General features: G+C 54.9%; 1 long non-coding RNA gene across 1 annotated transcript in view; it reads left to right on the top strand.

Moving 5' to 3' along the window:
- The window catches only part of LOC135323662 (uncharacterized), a 289,040-nt gene extending 282,626 nt beyond the window's left edge, over nucleotides 1-6,414 (top strand). Inside the window, exon 2 of the long non-coding RNA XR_010385140.1 lies at nucleotides 1,948-6,414. This is a non-coding gene — a long non-coding RNA (uncharacterized LOC135323662). The remainder of the gene's footprint in view (nucleotides 1-1,947) is intronic.
- Nucleotides 6,415-22,038: the final 15,624 nt, after the last annotated feature.

The raw sequence follows: 22,038 nt of genomic DNA, 5'->3' as shown, positions 1-22,038 counted from the left end.
ACATTCAGTGTTAATACAATATGTGGATGATTTGCTATTAGCAAGTAAAGATTATGAAGCATGTTTAAAAGACACTATTTCTCTATGTAATGCTCTTGCAGAAAAAGGGCATCGAGCATCTCTGTCTAAACTTCAGCTGTGTCAAGGAGAGGTAAAATAGTTGGGTTTTATTTTAAAGGAAGGACACAGGTTAATTGATCCAGAATGAGTAAAGACAATTCTTAATATGCCTCGTCCTGTAACAAAAAAGCAACTTAGGGGATTTTTAGGATCTGCAGGATTTTGCTGACCATGGATTCCTGGGTTAGGAGAACTTACTAAGCCTTTAGTGCAGGTAAGAAAAGAAAAAAAAAAGAGGAGATAGAGCCTTCGGCCTGGGGTCCAGAAAGGGAGAAAGCTTTTACATCTGTAAAAAAGGTGTTGGTTTCAGCCCCTGCTCTAAGGTTACCAGATTATAGCAAACCATTTGAATTATTTGTCCATGAACGACAGGGAGTAACAAGTGGGGTACTCACCCAAAAACTAGGTCCTCACCGTAGACCAGTGGCCTATTTACTCCACACAGCTAGACATGGTAGCTAAAGGCACTCCAGGATGCATCAGAGCAATAGCAGCTACTGCAGCTCTTATTGAAAAAACCAGGACCTGTAGTTTTGGGTCACTCATTGACTGTGTATGTGCCACATGAAGTAGAACTGTTAATGAAACAATACGTGACTCAAGCACTATCCCCACAGAGAGCTCACCGCTATGAACTGCTAATATTGCATGCAGATAATGTGACTTTAAAGAGATGCAATATCTTAAATCCAGCAACGCTACTGCCTCTACCTGAGGATGGAGAGCCACATCATTCCTGTGAACAGGTGGTCGTCAGCTCAAGCAAGCCCCGGGAGGACCTTAAAGACTAACCTTTGGGAATCCCGGACTTAGTTCTGTCTACAGATGGATCATCCTATTATTTGGAGGGAAGGTGCCACTCAGGTTATCCTGACACCAACATCTTTGAGGTACTTGAGACTAATCCTTTGTCTCCGTCTGTAAGTGCTCAAGGAGCAGAATTAATAGCATTGACCCAAGCAGCAAAAATCGGTAAGAACCTGCAGGTAAATATCCATACCGATTCTAAATATGCATTTGGAGTATCTGATGTAACAGGGATGTTATGGAAAGAACAAGGATTTTTATTTACATCATCAGGAAAGAAAATAGCTAATGGAGAAGAGATACGTTGTGGAGGACTGGCTTGATGGCAGAGGTCATGTGAAGATTGAACAAATAAAGGAAGCAGAACTAAGTACATATCGCACACAGTTGATGTGAGCCAAGTCCCGTACGAGAGCAAAAACAGCTAGAGCCAAGGACACATTGTCCTTGGCTTCAATGTGTTATCAATGATTAGTCCTGGGAACTTGCGGGTGATGTAATGCAGAAGGCGTTGGGGTAAACAAAATTGCTGTTACCAATAAGGAGCTCAGCCTTTGCAATATGTATGAGCCTGATTAGTCCTGTGCTATATAAAGGAAGATCACGCCTAATAAAGAGGAAGTACGCTGATCACTCATATTGAGCGTCTGGGTCTTCCCTCCGTCGGCTCCTCCCGTGCAAGTTTCCAACAAATGGCGCCCGAACAGGGACCCTGCCGCTCAGGGACTCGGTGATTAAAAACTCAGAAGTCGACGGAGTACTAGAGTCAGCTGGTCCTGCTGTGCTAAAGGCGACGAGACACAAAAGGGGGTCTACGTGCCAGAGTTACAGAGGAGGTGGAGAGGACACAAACAAAGGGGGTCCGTGCCCAGGACGAGAAGGGGTCCTGCCAGAAAGTCTCGCCGCAGGTCTTGCAAAGGTTGCAACGGTAAGTGAGTAACCACGGAGCGACAAGCGGCTTATGATTTATTAAGATGCTTTTTAGAAAAGCGGGGTACTCAAGGAATAGAATGTCATAAGGAACTCCCAGGGCTATTAGCTTACGGAGTGGCTAAGGGGTGTTTTGTTAACCCAGATACCGTGTTCGAACAAACTGAATGGAAAAAATTTGGGGACAAGTTGTTTGATGAAGTAATAAGTGACAACAAGACAGCAAAAAAGCTGATGAAGCCGTGGAGGGCAGTTACTAATGCTCTCGCACCTCAAAAAAAAAAAAAGTAGCTGCCGCCGCCGCGGAGTGTTTGGGAAGCCCCGATGGGTTCAAGGAACCCCCGCATGCAGAGGTGTCCCCATACCCATCGCCCCCCTCGATCCGAACCTTTACTATTGCCCAGGGAGGGTCTGGGAACACAGGCCTGCCAAAAGGAGCAACATTGACCATGCGGCTCTCTCTCTCCCCCCTCTCTCTCTCCCCCCCCCTCTTCCCCCCCCCTCTCCCCTCCCCTCTCTCTCCCCCCCTCTCTCTCCCCCCCCCCTTTTTCTCCTCTCCTCCTTCTCCTCTTCCTTTGGCCACAGTTATCTGAGGACACCCATCTCAGGCTATCAATGTGAAATAAGTTTTTCTCTATGATATTAATGGTCAGAAACCACTAATAAAAGCAGTTTGAAAAAAAAATTCGGGAATAAAGGGGGAACCAACCTGACAGATGTTGGATTATATTTGGGGGACAAATATATTGTTGCCGGGGGACATACGCAGCATAATGAAGTTAATACTAACACAGCATCAGCAGCTGCTGTTTAACGCGCATTGGCACACAGTATGCCAGGAAGCGGTAGCTGTTATAAGGGCTCCAGGGGACCCGTTGTATGGAGTAACCTTAGATGAGTTGATGGGGATAGGCGCGTATTTCCGCTTAGAAGCGCAGGCCCTGCTGGGACCAGATAAAGCTAAAGAATCAATGAAACTAGCAAGGCGGGCGCTTGATCAATTAAAGGAGCCAGGGGGTATCCCATCTTATATGGGAATAAAGCAGGGCCGGGAAGAGCCTTTCGGCTTGTTTATTGACAGAGTAGCCAATGCTATACAAGCAGCAGGGGTACCAGATTATCTGAAAGGGACTATCTTGAAACAATGTGCAATACAGAATAGTAACCCTTCAACGCGTAGTATTTTAGCCACACTCCCGGGAACATGGACTATTGAGGAGGGGCTAGAAAGAATGGCGCAGGTACCTGTAGGACCGCAAGCTATGCTAGTAGAGGCGGTGAAACAATTAGGAGAGAGCATGAGAGAGCAAGCACAGGCGTTGCGGGATAATATGCAACAGAATCAAAGACAGATATTCACTGCCCTTGCTCCTTTGCAAAATCCCGGCGGAAATACCCCCCCCGATCGACGATCGGCACGCTGCTACTGATGCGGCGTTGCGGCACGCTGCTACCGATGCGGCGTTGTTGGTCATCTTCGCAGAGAATGCCAAGCTAGTAGAGTATGGTGTCCCAACTGCAAAAGCAACAAACATGATGGAGCGGCTTGTTGGAAGGCTGGCTCGGGAAACGCCCGGAGAAACGGGACGAGCCGCCCCGCGACGACACAAAAGGCGGCCTTCACCACAACAACTCAGCAACCCCCGCAGTTAACACAACCACCTCAGCCGGCGCCCAGCTCCACTCCGAACGGCATGAATCCCTTTGTCTTCGACCAGCCACCAGAGGGAGTCTCGGACTGGACTTGGCAACAGCAGTAGACGCCACCTTATTGGATACAAAGCCAACAAGAATCCGGACGAATGTCTACGGACCAGTAATTATTAATCATGAGCCAGTAGGTGCCTTACTGATTGGAAGATCGTCCGCTACAATGAAAGGATTACAAGTTTTGACAGGATTGATCGACAAGGACTATTTCGGGGAAATACAAATTGTGGTTTCAGCAATGTTTCCACCTATGCACATACCACAAGGATCGAGAATAGCCCAGCTTATTCCGCTTCCCCACCTGACCGTAGGGGTAGCACCAGCGAAAGAGCAACCACGAGGCTATGGTGCTTTTGGTTCCACTGGAAGTGCAGTATTACTGACTGTCGGAATGCATCAAAGGCCCCGACAAACTGTGACTGTAAAGTATAAAAAAGAATCTATACGCCTTAATGCCTTATTGGACACTGGAGCGGATGTATCAATAATTAGCACTAAGATCTGGCCCCAGCATTGGCCAACCCGAGAGACCAGCTCTACGGTAGCTGGAGTAGGCGGGGTCACCCTCGCCCGAAAATCATCGACGCTACAATGGACTATAGGGAACAAGGTGGTGAATTGCTCCGTCTCCATTTTACCCCTACCTGAAGGAGTGCAAGCATTAATAGGGCGCGATATCCTTGCCCAGATGGGTATGGTGCTTACCTCGGAACACCCTTTATAGCACCGGCCATTGCCTGGACTTTCCCAATCCCACTCAGCTGGAGGACTGATCAGCCTGTGTGGGTAGAGCAATGGCCGCTTAAACGGGAAAGTCTCATTCAAGCACATGAACTAGTAAAGGAACAGTACAAACAAGGTCATCTAAGACTATCTACCAGCCCTTGGAATACCCCAATATTTATGATCAAGAAAAAATCCGGCAAATACAGACTTTTACACGATCTACGTGCTGTAAACAGACAGATGCATGACATGGGTGCTTTACAACCGGGGTTACCCAACCCAGCAATGATCCCAGAAGGCTGGCACCTGCTAATCGTAGATTTAAAGGACTGTTTCTTTACCATAGCCCTCCATGAAGATGATAAACAGCGATTTGCATTTACACTCCCTGCTATCAATAGAGAGGGGCCAGACCAAAGATTTGAATGGACAGTACTACCGCAGGGTATGCGAAACTCACCAACCCTCTGTCAACTCTATGTCGATGCGGCACTTCAACCGTTACGTCAACAGTGGCCAGAGACCATGATATATCACTACATGGACGACATATTGCTGGCACAAAAAAAAAACAACCCCTTTTCTCCTGAACAAAAATTTGATCTAATCACACAATTAAAGAAAAAGGAACTTGTGGTGGCCCCGGAAAAGGTACAGGAATCCAGCCCCTGGCAGTATCTAGGTTGGCATATTTCGAATGCCACCATCAGACCACAGAAATTGACAATCAGGACTGACATAAGAACACTCAATGATGCTCAAAAACTATTAGGAGACCTCCAATGGATCCGTCCGGTGGTCGGCATTCCTAATGAACTTTTAAATCTGCTACGCCCCTTGCTGAAGGGAACAGACCCAGCGGCTGCCGTCACGCTCACAGAGGAACAGCAACGGGTACTCCAGGAAATTGCATCGCTAATTACTACGCGTGCTACGCACCGACGCCTGGAAAATCAGCCACTTGATCTTACTATTTTATGTGGCCCACAATACCTAATGGGAGCCATTACACAACACAAAATAAAAACGGGGGAAAAAAGAGGGTTGGCGGAACCCATTGTACTAGAATGGATAGCACCACTGTTACAACCAAAACGAACTATTCAAGAAAAAATTTCAACACTGGCCGAACTACTTCCATGATCAGCGTTGGTCAAATCTGACTGCAGCAATCAAACATAGAAGAAGTGAGAATCGTCGAGGCAAGCGTGAATTGAAAAAACTAGGTTCAGATTGTGCTGATGATGTAGAATTATGGGGGCCTGCGGAAAGGTTTTTCGCCGCAGCTTTAGCTCCTAACATTGCAGTTGCGCATGCCATGTCTAATCTAAATAAACTTGCTTGTTGGGCTGTTAAGCAATCAAATGTTACTACACAAATTCTCTCTGAAATGTCACAGGATATGGATAGCCTGAGACATGCAGTGTTGCAAAATAGAGCAGCTATAGACTTTCTGCTTTTAGCACAGGGACGCGGGTGTGAGGATTTTGAAGGAATGTGTTGTTTTAATCTTTCTGATCATGGACAGTCAATCCATGAGCAATTGAAATGGCTAAAGGACCACACCCAGAGAATCACCGTACAGTATAATTGGTTTGATGATCTGTTTAGAAAGATGTTTGGTAATGTGAGTACCTGGATTTTGAGCTTGATCAAAGAAGGGCTACGTATTCTATTCATAATTGTATTAATTTTAATTGCTGTAAGAGTGATTTTTGGCTGCTTAACACAAAAGCTTGAACAATTAACTAAAAAGGTCTTTCTCGCACAAAATAAAAACGGGGGAATTGTGGAGGACTGGCTTGAGGGCAGAGGTCATGTGAAGACTGAACAACTAAAGGAAGCAGAACTAAGTGCATATCGCACACAGTTGATGTGAGCCAAGTCCCGTATGAGAGTAAAAACAGCTAGAGCCAAGGACACATTGTCCTTGGCTCCAAGGTGTTATCAATGATTAGTCCTGGGAACTTGCGGGTGATGTAATGCAGAAGTTGCTGGGTAAACCAAATTGCTGTTACCAATAAGGAGCTCAGCTTTTGCAATATGTATGAGCCTGATTAGTCCTATACTATATAAAGAAAGACCACACCTAATAAAGTGGAAGTACACTGATCACTCATATTGAGCGTCTGGGTCTTCCCTCCGTCGGCTCCTCCCGTGCAAGCTTCCAACACTAGGCCAGTATCAGGCTCATGGCTGCTGGCTGTGCTTCTGAGGTCAGAGAAGCCTGAATGCCTCCTTGGCCAGTGGCAGGCTCATGGCTGCTGGCTGTGCTTGTGAGGTCACAGCAGCATCAGTGCCTCCTAGGTTAGTGTCTATCGCCCCCTACTGGCTGTGTTTGTGAGGTCACAGCAGACTCAGTGCCTCATAGTTTAGTGTCCAGCGTCCCCTGCTGGCTCTGCTTGTGAGGTCACAGCAGCCTCTGTGCCTCATAGTTTAGTGTCCAGAGTCCCCTGCTGTCTGTGCTTGTGAGGTCACACCAGCCTCAGTGCCTTACAGGCCAGTATCAGGCTCATGGCTGCTGGCTGTGCTTGTGAGGTCACAGCAGCCTCAGTGCCTCAAATGTTAATGTCCAGCGCCCCCTGCTGGCTGTGCTTTGGAGGTCACAGCAGCCTTAGTGCCTCTCAGGCCAGTATCATGCGCATGGTTGCTGGCTGTGCTTGTGAGGTCAGAGAAGCCTGAATGCCTCCTACTCCAGTGGCAGGCTCATGGCTGCTGGCTGTGCTTCTGAGGTCACAGAAGCCTGAATGCCTCCTAGGCCAGTGGCAGGCTCATGGCTGCTTGCTGTGCTTGTGAGGTCACAGCAGCCTCAGAGCCTCATCGTTTAGTGTCCAGCGTCCCCTGCTGGCTCTGCTTGTGAGGTCACAGCAGACTCAGTGCCTCAATATATAGTGTGCAGCGCCCCCTGCTGGTTGTGCTTGTGACGTCACAGCAGACTCAGTGCCTCTGAGGCCAGTGGCAGTCTCATGGCAGCTGGCTGTGCTTGTGAGGTCACAGCAGCCTCAGTGCCTCTGAGGCCAGTGGCAGTCTCATGGCTGCTGGCTGTGCTTGTGAGGTCACAGATATCTGAATGCCTCCTTGGCCAGTATCAGGCTCATGGTTGCTGGCTGTGATTGTGAGGTCACAGCAGCCTCAGTGCCTCCTAGGTTAGTGTCCAGCGTTCCCTGCTGGCTGTGCTTGTGAGGTCACAGCAGCCTCAGTGCCTCATCGTTTAGTGTCCAGCGTCCCCTGCTGGCTCTGCTTGTGAGGTCACAGCAGCCTCAGTGCCTCACAGGCCAGTATCAGGCTCATGGCTGCTGGCTGTGCTTGTGACGTCACTGCAGCCTCAGTGCCTCCTCTGCCAATGGCAGTCTCATGGCTGCTGGCTGTGCTTGTGAGGTCACAGCAGCCTCAGTGCCTCCTAGGCCAGTATCAGGCTCATGGCTGCTGGCTGTACTTGTGAGGTCACAGCAGCCTCAGTGCCTCATAGTTTAGTGTCCAGCGTCCCCTGCTGGCTCTGCTTGTGAGGTCACAGCAGCCTGAATGCCTCAAAAGTTAGTGTCCAGCGCCCCCTGCTGGCTGTGCTTGTGAGGTCACACCAGCCTCAGTGCCTCTCAGGCCAGTATCATGCTCATGGCTGCTGGCTGTGCCTCTGAGGTCACAGAAGCCTGAATGCCTCCTAGGCCAGTGGCAGGCTCATGGCTGCTGGCTGTGCTTGTGAGGTCACAGCAGACTCAGTGCCTCATAGTTTAGTGTCCAGCATCCCCTGCTGTCTCTGATTGTGAGGTCACAGCAGATTCAGTGCCTCCTAGGTATGTGTCCAGCGCCCCCTGCTGGCTGTGCTTGTGAGGTCACAGCAGCCTCAGTGCCTCTCAGGCCAGTATCATGCTCATGGCTGCTGGCTGTGCTTGTGAGGTCACAGCAGACTCAGTGCCTCCTCTGCCAGTGCCTGCTCATGGCTCCTGGCTGTACTTGTGAGGTCACAGCAGCCTCAGTCCCTCCTAGGCCAGTATCAGGCTCATGGCTGCTGGCTGTGCTTGTGAGGTCACAGAAGCCTCAGTGCCTCATAGCTTAGTGTCCAGCTTCCCCTGCTGGCTCTGCCCGTGAGTTCACAGCAGACTCAGTGCCTCATAGGTAATTGTCCAGCTTCCCCCGCTGGCTGTGTTTGTGAGGTCACAGCAGACTCAGTGCCTCCTCTGCACGTGGCAGGCTCATGGCTGCTGGCTGTGCTTGTGAGGTCACAGCAGACTCAGTGCCTCATAGTTTAGTGTCCAGCGTCCCCTGTTGGCTCTGCTTGTGAGGTCACAGCAGCCTCTGTGCCTCAAAAATTAGTGTCCAGCGCCCCCTGCTGGCGGTGCTTGTGATGTCACAGCAGCCTCAGTGCCGCACAGGCCAGTATCAGGCTCATGGCTGCTGGCTGTTTTTGTGAGGTCACAGCAGCCTCAGTGCCTCCTAGGCCCGTGGCAGGCTCCTGGCTGCTGGCTGTGCTTGTGAGGTCACAGCAGCCTCAGTGCCTCTCAGGCCAGTGGCAGTCTCATGGCTGCTGGCTGTGCTTGTGAGGTCACAGCAGCATCAGTGCCTCACAGGCCAGTATCAGGCTCATGGCTGCTGGCTGTGCTTTGGAGGTCACAGCAGCCTTAGTGCCTCTCAGGCCAGTATCATGCTCATGGCTGCTGGCTATGCTTCTGAGGTCAGAGAAGCCTGAATGCCTCCTTGGCCAGTGGCAGGCTCATGGCTGCTGGCTGTGCTTGTGAGGTCACAGCAGCCTCAGTGCCTCCTCTGCCAGTGGCAGTCTCATGGCTTCTGGCTGTGCTTCTGAGGTCACAGAAGCCTGAATGCCTCCTTGGCCAGTGGCAGGCTCATGGCTGCTGGCTGTGCTTGTGAGGTCACAGCAGACTCAGTGCCTCAAATGTTAATGTCCAACGCCCCCTGCTGGCTGTGTTTGTGAGGTCACAGCAGACTCAGTGCCTCATAGTTTAGTGTCCAGCGTCCCCTGCTGGCTCCGCTTGTGAGGTCACAGCAGACTCAGTGCCTCAGAGTTTAGTGTCCAGCGTCCCCTGCTGTCTGTGCTTGTGAGGTCACACCAGCCTCAGTGCCTTACAGGCCAGTATCAGGCTCATGGCTGCTGGCTGTGCTTGTGAGGTCACAGCAGCCTCAGTGCCTCCTCTGCCAGTGCCATGCTCATGGCTGCTGGCTGTGCTTGTGAGGTCACAGCAGACTCAGTGCCTCAAATGTTAATGTCCAACGCCCCCTGCTGGCTGTGTTTGTGAGGTCACAGCAGACTCAGTGCCTCATAGTTTAGTGTCCAGCGTCCCCTGCTGGCTCCGCTTGTGAGGTCACAGCAGACTCAGTGCCTCAGAGTTTAGTGTCCAGCGTCCCCTGCTGTCTGTGCTTGTGAGGTCACACCAGCCTCAGTGCCTTACAGGCCAGTATCAGGCTCATGGCTGCTGGCTGTGCTTGTGAGGTCACAGCAGCCTCAGTGCCTCCTCTGCCAGTGCCATGCTCATGGCTGCTGGCTGTGCTTGTGAGGTCACAGCAGACTCAGTGCCTCAAATGTTAATGTCCAACGCCCCCTGCTGGCTGTGCTTTGGACGTCACAGCAGCCTTAGTCCCTCTCAGGCCAGTATCATGCCCATGGTTGCTGGCTGTGCTTCTGAGGTCAGAGAAGCCTGAATGCCTCCTAGGCCAGTGGCAGGCTCATGGCTGCTGGCTGTGCTTGTGAGGTCACAGCAGCCTCAGAGCCTCATCGTTTAGTGTCCAGCATCCCCTGCTGGCTCTGCTTGTGAGGTCACAGCAGACTCAGTGCCTCCTAGGTTAGTGTCCAGCGCCCCCTGCTGGCTGTGCTTGTGATGTCATAGCAGCCTCAGTGCAGCACAGGCCAGTATCAGGCTCATGGCTGCTGGCTGTGTTTGTGAGGTCACAGCAGCCTCAGTGCCTCCCAGGCCAATATCAGGCTCCTGGCTGCTGGCTGTGCTTGTGAGGTCACAGCAGCCTGAGTGCCTCCTAGGCCCGTGGCAGGCTCATGGCTGCTGGCTGTGCTTGTGACGTCACATCAGCCTCAGTGCCTCCTAGGCCAGTGGCAGTCTCATGGCTGCTGGCTGTGCTTCTGAGGTCACAGAAGCCTGAATGCCTCCTTGGCCAGTGGCAGGCTCATGGCTGCTGGCTGTGCTTGTGAGGTCACAGCAGCCTCAGAGCCTCATCGTTTAGTGTCCAGCGTCCCCTGTTGGCTCTGCTTGTGAGGTCACAGCAGACCCAGTGCCTCAAAAGTTAGTGTGCAGCGCCCCCTGCTGGCTGTGCTTGTGAGGTCACAGCAGCCTCAGTGCCGCACAGGTCAGTATCAGGCTCATGGCTGCTGGCTGTGTTTGTGAGGTCACAGCAGCCTCAATGCCTCCCAGGCCAATATCAGGCTCCTGGCTGCTGGCTGTGCTTGTGAGGTCACAGCAGCCTGAGTGCCTCCTAGGCCCGTGGCAGGCTCATGGCTGCTGGCTGTGCTTGTGACGTCACAGTAGCCTCAGTGCCTCCTAGGCCAGTATCAGGCTCATGGCTGCTGGCTGTGCTTCTGAGGTCACAGAAGCCTGAATGCCTCCTTGCCCAGTATCAGGCTCATGGCTGCTGGCTGTTCTTTGGAGGTCACAGCAGCCTTAGTGCCTCTCAGGCCGCTATCATGCTCATGGCTGCTGGCTGTGCTTCTGAGGTCAGAGAAGCCTGAATGACTCCTAGGCCAGTGGCAGGCTCATGGCTGCTGGCTGTGCTTGTGAGGTCACAGCAGCCTCAGTGCCTCCTAGGCCAGTGGCAGTCTCATGGCTTCTGGCTGTGCTTCTGAGGTCACAGAAGCCTGAATGCCTCCTTGGCCAGTGGCAGGCTCATGGCTGCTGGCTGTGCTTGTGAGGTCACAGCAGCATCAGTGCCTCCTAGGTTAGTGTCTATCGCCCCCTACTGGCTGTGTTTGTGAGGTCACAGCAGACTCAGTGCCTCATAGTTTAGTGTCCAGAGTCCCCTGCTGGCTGTGCTTGTGAGGTCACACCAGCCTCAGTGCCTTACAGGCCAGTATCAGGCTCATGGCTGCTGGCTGTGCTTGTGAGGTCACAGCAGCCTCAGTGCCTCCTCTGCCAGTGCCATGCTCATGGCTGCTGGCTGTGCTTGTGAGGTCACAGCAGACTCAGTGCCTCAAATGTTAATGTCCAGCGCCCCCTGCTGGCTGTGCTTTGGAGGTCACAGCAGCCTTAGTGCCTCTCAGGCCAGTATCATGCGCATGGTTGCTGGCTGTGCTTGTGAGGTCAGAGAAGCTTGAATGCCTCCTACTCCAGTGGCAGGCTCATGGCTGCTGGCTGTGCTTGTGAGGTCACAGAAGCCTGAATGCCTCCTAGGCCAGTATCAGGCTCATGGCTGCTTGCTGTGCTTGTGAGGTCACAGCAGCCTCAGAGCCTCATCGTTTAGTGTCCAGCGTCCCCTGCTGGCTCTGCTTGTGAGGTCACAGCAGACTCAGTGCCTCAATATATAGTGTGCAGCGCCCCCTGCTGGTTGTGCTTGTGACGTCACAGCAGCCTCAGTGCCTCCTAGGCCAGTGGCAGTCTCATGGCTGCTGGCTGTGCTTGTGAGGTCACAGAAATCTGAATGCCTCCTTGGCCAGTATCAGGCTCATGGCTGCTGGCTGTGATTGTGAGGTCACAGCAGCCTCAGTGCCTCATAGGTTAGTGTCCAGCGTCCCCTGCTGGCTGAGCTTGTGAGGTCACAGGAGCCTCAGTGCCTCACAGGCCAGTATCAGGCTCATGGCTGCTGGCTGTGCTTGTGACGTCACTGCAGCCTCAGTGCCTCCTCTGCCAGTGCCATGCTCATGGCTGCTGGCTGTGCTTGTGAGGTCACAGCAGCCTCAGTGCCTCTCTGGCCAGTATCAGGCTCATGGCTGCTGGCTGTACTTGTGAGGTCACAGCAGCCTCAGTGCCTCATAGTTTAGTGTCCAGCGCCCCCTGCTGGCTCTGCTTGTGAGGTCACAGCAGCCTGAATGCCTCAAAAGTTAGTGTCCAGCGCCCCCTGCTGGCTGTGCTTGTGAGGTCACAGCAGCCTCAGTGCCTCTCAGGCCAGTATCATGCTCATGGCTGCTGGCTGTGCTTGTGAGGTCACAGCAGACTCAGTGCCTCCTCTGCCAGTGCCTGCTCATGGCTGCTGGCTGTACTTGTGAGGTCACAGCAGCCTCAGTCCCTCCTAGGCCAGTATCAGGCTCATGGCTGCTGGCTGTGCTTGTGAGGTCACAGCAGACTCAGTGCCTCATAGTTTAGTGTCCAGCGTCCCCTGTTGGCTCTGCTTGTGAGGTCACAGCAGACTCAGTGCCTCAAAAATTAGTGTCCAGCGCCCCCTGCTGGCGGTGCTTGTGATGTCACAGCAGCCTCAGTGCCGCACAGGCCAGTATCAGGCTCATGGCTGCTGGCTGTTTTTGTGAGGTCACAGCAGCCTCAGTGCCTCCTAGGCCCGTGGCAGGCTCATGGCTGCTGGCTGTGCTTGTGAGGTCACAGCAGCCTCAGTGCCTCTCAGGCCAGTGGCAGTCTCATGGCTGCTGGCTGTGCTTGTGAGGTCACAGCAGCCTCAGTGCCTCCTCTGCCAGTGGCAGTCTCATGGCTTCTGGCTGTGCTTCTGAGGTCACAGAAGCCTGAATGCCTCCTTGGCCAGTGGCAGGCTCATGGCTGCTGGCTGTGCTTGTGAGGTCACAGCAGACTCAGTGCCTCAAATGTTAATGTCCAACGCCCCCTGCTGGCTGTGTTTGTGAGTTCACAGCAGACTCAGTGCCTCATAGTTTAGTGTCCAGCGTCCCCTGCTGGCTCTGCTTGTGAGGTCACAGCAGCCTCAGTGCCTCAGAGTTTAGTGTCCAGCGTCCCCTGCTGGCTCTGCTTGTGAGGTCACAGCAGACTCAGTGCCTCAGAGTTTAGTGTCCAGCGTCCCCTGCTGTCTGTGCTTGTGAGGTCACACCAGCCTCAGTGCCTTACAGGCCAGTATCAGGCTCATGGCTGCTGGCTGTGCTTGTGAGTTCACAGCAGCCTCAGTGCCTCCTCTGCCAGTGCCATGCTCATGGCTGCTGGCTGTGCTTGTGAGGTCACAGCAGACTCAGTGCCTCAAATGTTAATGTCCAACGCCCCCTGCTGGCTGTGCTTTGGACGTCACAGCAGCCTTAGTCCCTCTCAGGCCAGTATCATGCCCATGGTTGCTGGCTGTGCTTCTGAGGTCAGAGAAGCCTGAATGCCTCCTTGGCCAGTGGCAGGCTCATGGCTGCTGGCTGTGCTTGTGAGGTCACAGCAGCCTCAGAGCCTCATCGTTTAGTGTCCAGCATCCCCTGCTGGCTCTGCTTGTGAGGTCACAGCAGACTCAGTGCCTCCTAGGTTAGTGTCCAGCGCCCCCTGCTGGCTGTGCTTGTGATGTCATAGCAGCCTCAGTGCAGCACAGGCCAGTATCAGGCTCATGGCTGCTGGCTGTGTTTGTGAGGTCACAGCAGCCTCAGTGCCTCCCAGGCCAATATCAGGCTCCTGGCTGCTGGCTGTGCTTGTGAGGTCACAGCAGCCTGAGTGCCTCCTAGGCCCGTGGCAGGCTCATGGCTGCTGGCTGTGCTTGTGGGGTCACAGCAGCCTCAGTGCCTCTGAGGCCAGTGGCAGTCTCATGGCTTCTGGCTGTGCTTCTGAGGTCACAGAAGCCTGAATGCCTCCTTGGCCAGTGGCAGGCTCATGGCTGCTGGCTGTGCTTGTGAGGTCACAGCAGCATCAGTGCCTCCTAGGTTAGTGTCTATCCCCCCCTACTGGCTGTGCTTGTGACGTCACAGCAGACTCAGTGCCTCATAGTTTAGTGTCCAGTGTCCCCTGCTGGCTCTGCTTGTGAGGTCACAGCAGCCTCAGTGCCTCAGAGTTTAGTGTCCAGCGTCCCCTGCTGGCTGTGCTTGTGAGGTCACAGCAGACTCAGTGCCTTACAGGCCAGTATCAGGCTCATGGCTGCTGGCTGTGCTTGTGAGGTCACAGCAGCCTCAGTGCCTCCTCTGCCAGTGCCATGCTCATGGCTGCTGGCTGTGCTTGTGAGGTCACAGCAGACTCAGTGCCTCAAATGTTAATGTCCAGCGCCCCCTGCTGGCTGTGCTTTGGAGGTCACAGCAGCCTTAGTGCCTCTCAGGCCAGTATCATGCTCATGGTTGCTGGCTGTGCTTCTGAGGTCAGAGAAGCCTGAATGCCTCCTACTCCAGTGGCAGGCTCATGGCTGCTGGCTGTGCTTGTGACGTCACTGCAGCCTCAGTGCCTCCTCTGCCAGTGCCATGCTCATGGCTGCTGGCTGTGCTTGTGAGGTCACAGCAGCCTCAGTGCCTCCTAGGCCAGTATCAGGCTCATGGCTGCTGGCTGTACTTGTGAGGTCACAGCAGCCTCAGTGCCTCATAGGTTAGTGTCCAGCGCCCCCTGCTGGCTGTGCTTGGGAGGTCACAGCAGCCTCAGTGCCTCTCAGGCCAGTATCATGCTCATGGCTGCTGGCTGTGCTTGTGAGGTCACAGCAGCCTGAATGCCTCCTGGACCGGTGTCAGCTCATGGCTGCTTGGTGTGCCTCTGAGGTCACAGAAGCCTGAATGCCTCCTAGGCCAGTGGCAGGCTCATGGCTGCTGGCTGTGCTTGTGAGGTCACAGCAGACTCAGTGCCTCATAGTTTAGTGTCCAGCATCCCCTGCTGTCTCTGATTGTGAGGTCACAGCAGATTCAGTGCCTCCTAGGTATGTGTCCATCGCCCCCTGCTGGCTGTGCTTGTGAGGTCACACCAGCCTCTGTGCCTCACAGGCCAGTATCAGGCTCATGGCTGCTGGCTCTGCTTGTGAGGTCACAGCAGCCTCAGTGCCTCCTCAGCCAGTGCCTGCTCATGGCTGCTGGCTGTACTTGTGAGGTCACAGCAGCCTCAGTCCCTCTTAGGCCTGTGGCAGGCTCATGGCTGCTGGCTGTGCTTGTGAGGTCACAGAAGCCTCAGTGCCTCATAGCTTAGTGTCCAGCTTCCCCTGCTGGCTCTGCCCGTGAGGTCACAGCAGACTCAGTGCCTCATAGGTAAGTGTCCAGCGTCCCCTGCTGGCTCTGCTTGTGAGGTCACAGCAGACTCAGTGCCTCCTCTGCCCGTGGCAGGCTCATGGCTGCTGGCTCTGCTTGTGAGGTCACAGCAGACTCAGTGCCTCATAGTTTAGTGTCCAGCGTCCCCTGTTGGCTCTGCTTGTGAGGTCACAGCAGACTCAGTGCCTCAAAAATTAGTGTCCAGCGCCCCCTGCTGGCTGTGCTTGTGATGTCACAGAAGCCTGAATGCCTCCTAGGCCAGTGGCAGGCTCATGGCTGCTGGCTGTGCTTGTGAGGTCACAGCAGCCTCAATGCCTCCTAGGCCCGTATCAGGCTCATGGCTGCTGGCTGTGCTTGTGACGTCAAAGCAGCCTCAGTGCCTCTCAGGCCAGTGGCAGTCTCATGGCTGCTGGCTGTGCTTGTGAGGTCACAGCAGCATCAGTGCCTCCTAGGCCAGTATCAGGCTCATGGCTGCTGACTGTGCTTGTGAGGTCACAGCAGCATCAGTGCCTCTCAGGCCAGTATCATGCCCATGGTTGCTGGCTGTGCTTCTGAGGTCAGAGAACCCTGAATGCCTCCTAGTCCAGTGGCAGGCTCATGGCTGCTGGCTGTGCTTGTGAGGTCACAGCAGCATCAGTGCCTCCTAGGTTAGTGTCTATCGCCCCCTACTGGCTGTGTTTGTGAGGTCACAGCAGACTCAGTGCCTCATAGTTTAGTGTCCAGCTTCCCCTGCTGGCTCTGCTTGTGAGGTCACAGCAGCCTCAGTGCCTCATAGTTTAGTGTCCAGAGTCCCCTGCTGGCTGTGCTTGTGAGGTCACACCAGCCTCAGTGCCTTACAGGCCAGTATCAGGCTCATGGCTGCTGGCTGTGCTTGTGAGGTCACAGCAGCCTCAGTGCCTCCTCTGCCAGTGCCATGCTCATGGCTGCTGGCTGTGCTTGTGAGGTCACAGCAGACTCAGTGCCTCAAATGTTAATGTCCAGCGCCCCCTGCTGGCTGTGCTTTGGAGGTCACAGCAGCCTTAGTGCCTCCTCTGCCAGTATCATGCGCATGGTTGCTGGCTGTGCTTGTGAGGTCAGAGAAGCCTGAATGCCTCCTACTCCAGTGGCAGGCTCATGGCTGCTGGCTGTGCTTCTGAGGTCACAGACGCCTGAATGCCTCCTAGGCCAGTGGCAGGCTCATGGCTGCTTGCTGTGCTTGTGAGCTCACAGCAGCCTCAGAGCCTCATCGTTTAGTGTCCAGCGTCCCCTGCTGGCTCTGCTTGTGAGGTCACAGCAGACTCAGTGCCTCAATATATAGTGTGCAGCGCCCCCTGCTGGTTGTGCTTGTGACGTCACAGCAGCCTCAGTGCCTCTGAGGCCAGTGGCAGTCTCATGGCTGCTGGCTGTGCTTGTGAGGTCACAGCAGCCTCAGTGCCTCCTTGGCCAGTATCAGGCTCATGGCTGCTGGCTGTGCTTGTGAGGTCACAGCAGCATCAGTGCCTCATAGTTTAGTGTCCAGCATCCCCTGCTGTCTCTGATTGTGAGGTCACAGCAGATTCAGTGCCTCCTAGGTATGTGTCCATCGCCCCCTGCTGGCTGTGCTTGTGAGGTCACACCAGCCTCTGTGCCTCACAGGCCAGTATCAGGCTCATGGCTGCTGGCTCTGCTTGTGAGGTCACAGCAGCCTCAGTGCCTCCTCTGCCAGTGCCTGCTCATGGCTGCTGGCTGTACTTGTGAGGTCACAGCAGCCTCAGTGCCTCATAGCTTAGTGTCCAGCTTCCCCTGCTGGCTCTGCCCGTGAGTTCACAGCAGACTCAGTGCCTCATAGATAAGTGTCCAGCGTCCCCTGCTGGCTCTGCTTGTGAGGTCACAGCAGACTCAGTGCCTCCTCTGCCCGTGGCAGGCTCATGGCTGCTGGCTGTGCTTCTGAGGTCACAGCAGCCTCAATGCCTCCTAGGCCCGTGGCAGGCTCATGGCTGCTGGCTGTGCTTGTGACGTCACAGCAGCCTCAGTGCCTCTCAGGCCAGTGGCAGTCTCATGGCTGCTGGCTGTGCTTGTGAGGTCACAGCAGCATCAGTGCCTCCTAGTTTAGTGTCCAGCGTCCCCTGTTGGCTCTGCTTGTGAGGTCACAGCAGACTCAGTGCCTCAAAAATTAGTGTCCAGCGCCCCCTGCTGGCTGTGCTTGTGATGTCACAGCAGCCTCAGTGCCGCACAGGCCAGTATCAGGCTCATGGCTGCTGGCTGTGCTTGTGACGTCACAGCAGCCTCAGTGCCTCTCAGGCCAGTGGCAGTCTCATGGCTGCTGGCTGTGCTTGTGAGGTCACAGCAGCATCAGTGCCTCCTAGGCCAGTATCAGGCTCATGGCTGCTGGCTGTGCTTTGGAGGTCACAGCAGCCTTAGTGCCTCTCAGGCCAGTATGATGCTCATGGCTGCTGGCTGTGCTTGTGAGGTCACAGCAGCCTCAGAGCCTCATCGTTTAGTGTACAGCGTCCCCTGCTGGCTGTGCTTGTGAGGTCACAGCAGACTCAGTGCCTCAATATATAGTGTGCAGCGCCCCCTGCTGGTTATGCTTGTGACGTCACAGCAGCCTCAGTGCCTCTGAGGCCAGTGGCAGTCTCATGGCTGCTGGCTGTGTTTGTGAGGTCACAGCAGCCTCAGTGCCTCCTAGGCCAGTATCAGGCTCATGGCTGCTGGCTGTGCTTGTGAGGTCACAGAAATCTGAATGCCTCCTTGGCCAGTATCAGGCTCATGGCTGCTGGCTGTGATTGTGAGGTCACAGCAGCCTCAGTGCCTCCTAGGTTAGTGTCCAGCGTCCCCTGCTGGCTGTGCTTGTGAGGTCACAGCAGACTCAGTGCCTCATAGTTTACTGTCCAGCGTCCCCTGCTGGCTCTGCTTGTGAGGTCACAGCAGCCTCAGTGCCTCACAGGCCAGTATCAGGCTCATGGCTGCCGGCTGTGCTTGTGACATCACTGCAGCCTCAGTGCCTCCTCTGCCAGTGCCATGCTCATGGCTGCTGGCTGTGCTTGTGAGGTCACAGCAGCCTCAGTGCCTCCTAGGCCAGTATCAGGCTCATGGCTGCTGGCTGTACTTGTGAGGTCACAGCAGCCTCAGTGCCTCATAGGTTAGTGTCCAGCGCCCCCTGCTGGCTGTGCTTGTGAGGTCACAGCAGCCTCAGTGCCTCTCAGGCCAGTATCATGCTCATGGCTGCTGGCTGTGCTTGTGAGGTCACAGCAGCCTGAATGCCTCCTGGACCGGTGTCAGCTCATGGCTGCTTGCTGTGCCTCTGAGGTCACAGAAGCCTGAATGCCTCCTAGGCCAGTGGCAGGCTCATGGCTGCTGGCTGTGCTTGTGAGGTCACAGCAGACTCAGTGCCTCATAGTTTAGTGTCCAGCATCCCCTGCTGTCTCTGATTGTGAGGTCACAGCAGATTCAGTACCTCCTAGGTATGTGTCCAGCGCCCCCTGCTGGCTGTGCTTGTGAGGTCACACCAGCCTCTGTGCCTCACAGGCCAGTATCAGGCGCATGGCTGCTGGCTCTGCTTATGAGGTCACAGCAGCCTCAGTGCCTCCTCAGCCAGTGCCTGCTCATGGCTGCTGGCTGTACTTGTGGGGTCACAGCAGCCTCAGTCCCTCTTAGGCCAGTATCAGGCTCATGGCTGCTGGCTGTGCTTGTGAGGTCACAGAAGCCTCAGTGCCTCATAGCTTAGTGTCCAGCTTCCCCTGCTGGCTCTGCCCGTGAGTTCACAGCAGACTCAGTGCCTCATAGGTAAGTGTCCAGCTTCCCCTGCTGGCTGTGTTTGTGAGGTCACAGCAGACTCAGGTCTTCCTCTGCCCGTGGCAGGCTCATGGCTGCTGGCTGTGCTTGTGAGGTCACAGCAGACTCAGTGCCTCATAGTTTAGTGTCCAGCGCCCCCTGCTGGCTCTGCTTGTGAGGTCACAGCAGACTCATTGCCTCAAAAGTTAGTGTCCAGCGCCCCCTGCTGGCTGTGCTTGTGATGTCACAGCAGCCTCAGTGCCGCACAGGCCAGTATCAGGCTCATGGCTGCTGGCTGTGCTTCTGAGGTCACAGCAGCCTCAATGCCTCCTAGGCCCGTGGCAGGCTCATGGCTGCTGGCTGTGCTTGTGACATCACAGCAGCCTCAGTGCCTCTCAGGCCAGTGGCAGTCTCATGGCTGCTGGCTGTGCTTGTGAGGTCACAGCAGCATCAGTGCCTCCTAGGCCAGTATCAGGCTCATGGCTGCTGGCTGTGCTTGTGAGGTCACAGCAGCCTCAGTGCCTCCTAGGCCAGTATCATGCTCATGGTTGCTGGCTGTGCTTGTGAGGTCAGAGAAGCCTGAATGCCTCCTAGTCCAGTGGCAGGCTCATGGCTGCTGGCTGTGCTTCTGAGGTCACAGAAGCCTGAATGCCTCCTAGGCCAGTGGCAGGCTCATGGCTGCTGGCTGTGCTTGTGAGGTCACAGCAGCCTCAGAGCCTCATCGTTTAGTGTCCAGTGTCCCCTGCTGGCTCTGCTTGTGAGGTCACAGCAGACTCAGTGCCTCAATATATAGTGTGCAGCGCCCCCTGCTGGCTGTGCTTGTGACGTCACAGCAGCCTCAGTGCCTCTGAGGCCAGTGGCAGTCTCATGGCTGCTGGCTGTGCTTGTGAGGTCACAGCAGCCTCAGTGCCTCCTAGGCCAGTATCAGGCTCATGGCTGCTGGCTGTGCTTGTGAGGTCACAGAAATCTGAATGCCTCCTTGGCCAGTATCAGGCTCATGGCTGCTGGCTGTGATTGTGAGGTCACAGCAGCCTCAGTGCCTCCTAGGTAAGTGTCCAGCGTCCCCTGCTGGCTGTGCTTGTGAGGTCACAGCAGACTCAGAGCCGCATCGTTTAGTGTCCAGCGTCCCCTGCTGGCTCTGCTTGTGAGGTCACAGCAGCCTCAGTGCCTCACAGGCCAGTATCAGGCTCATGGCTGCTGGCTGTGCTTGTGACGTCACTGCAGCCTCAGTGCCTCCTCTGCCAGTGCCATGCTCATGGCTGCTGGCTGTGCTTGTGAGGTCACAGCAGCCTCAGTGCCTCTCTGGCCAGTATCAGGCTCATGGCTGCTGGCTGTACTTGTGAGGTCACAGCAGCCTCAGTGCCTCATAGTTTAGTGTCCAGCGCCCCCTGCTGGCTCTGCTTGTGAGGTCACAGCAGCCTCAGTGCCTCTCAGGCCAGTATCATGCTCATGGCTGCTGGCTGTGCTTGTGAGGTCACAGAAGCCTGAATGCCTCCTAGGCCAGTGGCAGGCTCATGGCTGCTGGCTGTGCTTGTGAGGTCACAGCAGACTCAGTGCCTCATAGTTTAGTGTCCAGCATCCCCTGCTGTCTCTGATTGTGAGGTCACAGCAGATTCAGTGCCTCCTAGGTATGTGTCCAGCGCCCCCTGCTGGCTGTGCTTGTGAGGTCACACCAGCCTCTGTGCCTCACAGGCCAGTATCAGGCTCATGGCTGCTGGCTCTGCTTGTGAGGTCACAGCAGCCTCAGTCCCTCCTACGCCAGTATCAGGCTCATGGCTGCTGGCTGTGCTTGTGAGGTCACAGAAGCCTCAGTGCCTCATAGCTTAGTGTCCAGCTTCCCCTGCTGGCTCTGCCCGTGAGTTCACAGCAGACTCAGTGCCTCATAGTTTAGTGTCCAGCGTCCCCTGTTGGCTCTGCTTGTGAGGTCACAGCAGACTCAGTGCCTCAAAAATTAGTGTCCAGCGCCCCCTGCTGGCTGTGCTTGTGATGTCACAGCAGCCTCAGTGCCGCACAGGCCAGTATCAGGCTCATGGCTGCTCGCTGTTTTTGTGAGGTCACAGCAGCCTCAGTGCCTCCTAGGCCCGTGGCAGGCTCATGGCTGCTGGCTGTGCTTGTGACGTCACAGCAGCCTCAGTGCCTCTCAGGCCAGTGGCAGTCTCATGGCTGCTGGCTGTGCTTGTGAGGTCACAGCAGCATCAGTGCCTCACAGGCCAGTATCAGGCTCACGGCTGCTGGCTGTGCTTTGGAGGTCACAGCAGCCTTAGTGCCTCTCAGGCCAGTATCATGCTCATGGTTGCTGGCTGTGCTTGTGAGGTCAGAGAAGCCTGAATGCCTCCTTGGCCAGTGGCAGGCTCATGGCTGCTGGCTGTGCTTATGAGGTCAGAGAAGCCTGAATGCCTCCTAGGCCAGTGGCAGGCTCATGGCTGCTTGCTGTGCTTGTGAGCTCACAGCAGCCTCAGAGCCTCATCGTTTAGTGTCCAGCGTCCCCTGCTGGCTCTGCTTGTGAGGTCACAGCAGACTCAGTGCCTCAATATATAGTGTGCAGCGCCCCCTGCTGGTTGTGCTTGTGACGTCACAGCCGCCTCAGTGCCTCTGAGGCCAGTGGCAGTCTCATGGCTGCTGGCTGTGCTTGTGAGGTCACAGCAGCCTCAGTGCCTCCTAGGCCAGTATCAGGCTCATGGCTGCTGGCTGTGCTTGTGAGGTCACAGAAATCTGAATGCCTCCTTGGCCAGTATCATGCTCATGGCTGCTGGCTGTGATTGTGAGGTCACAGCAGCCTCAGTGCCTCCTAGGTTAGTGTCCAGCGTTCCCTGCTGGCTGTGCTTGTGAGGTCACAGCAGCCTCAGTGCCTCATCGTTTAGTGTCCAGCGTCCCCTGCTGGCTCTGCTTGTGAGGTCACAGCAGCCTCAGTGCCTCACAGGCCAGTATCAGGCTCATGGCTGCCGGCTGTGCTTGTGACGTCACTGCAGCCTCAGTGCCTCCTCTGC

Source organism: Dromaius novaehollandiae, chromosome 26, assembly GCF_036370855.1.
Source record: "Dromaius novaehollandiae isolate bDroNov1 chromosome 26, bDroNov1.hap1, whole genome shotgun sequence".
Taxonomy (NCBI): domain Eukaryota; kingdom Metazoa; phylum Chordata; class Aves; order Casuariiformes; family Dromaiidae; genus Dromaius; species Dromaius novaehollandiae.
The sequence above is the reverse complement of the archived record's forward strand: the minus strand, read 5'-3'. Positions and strand labels throughout refer to the sequence as shown.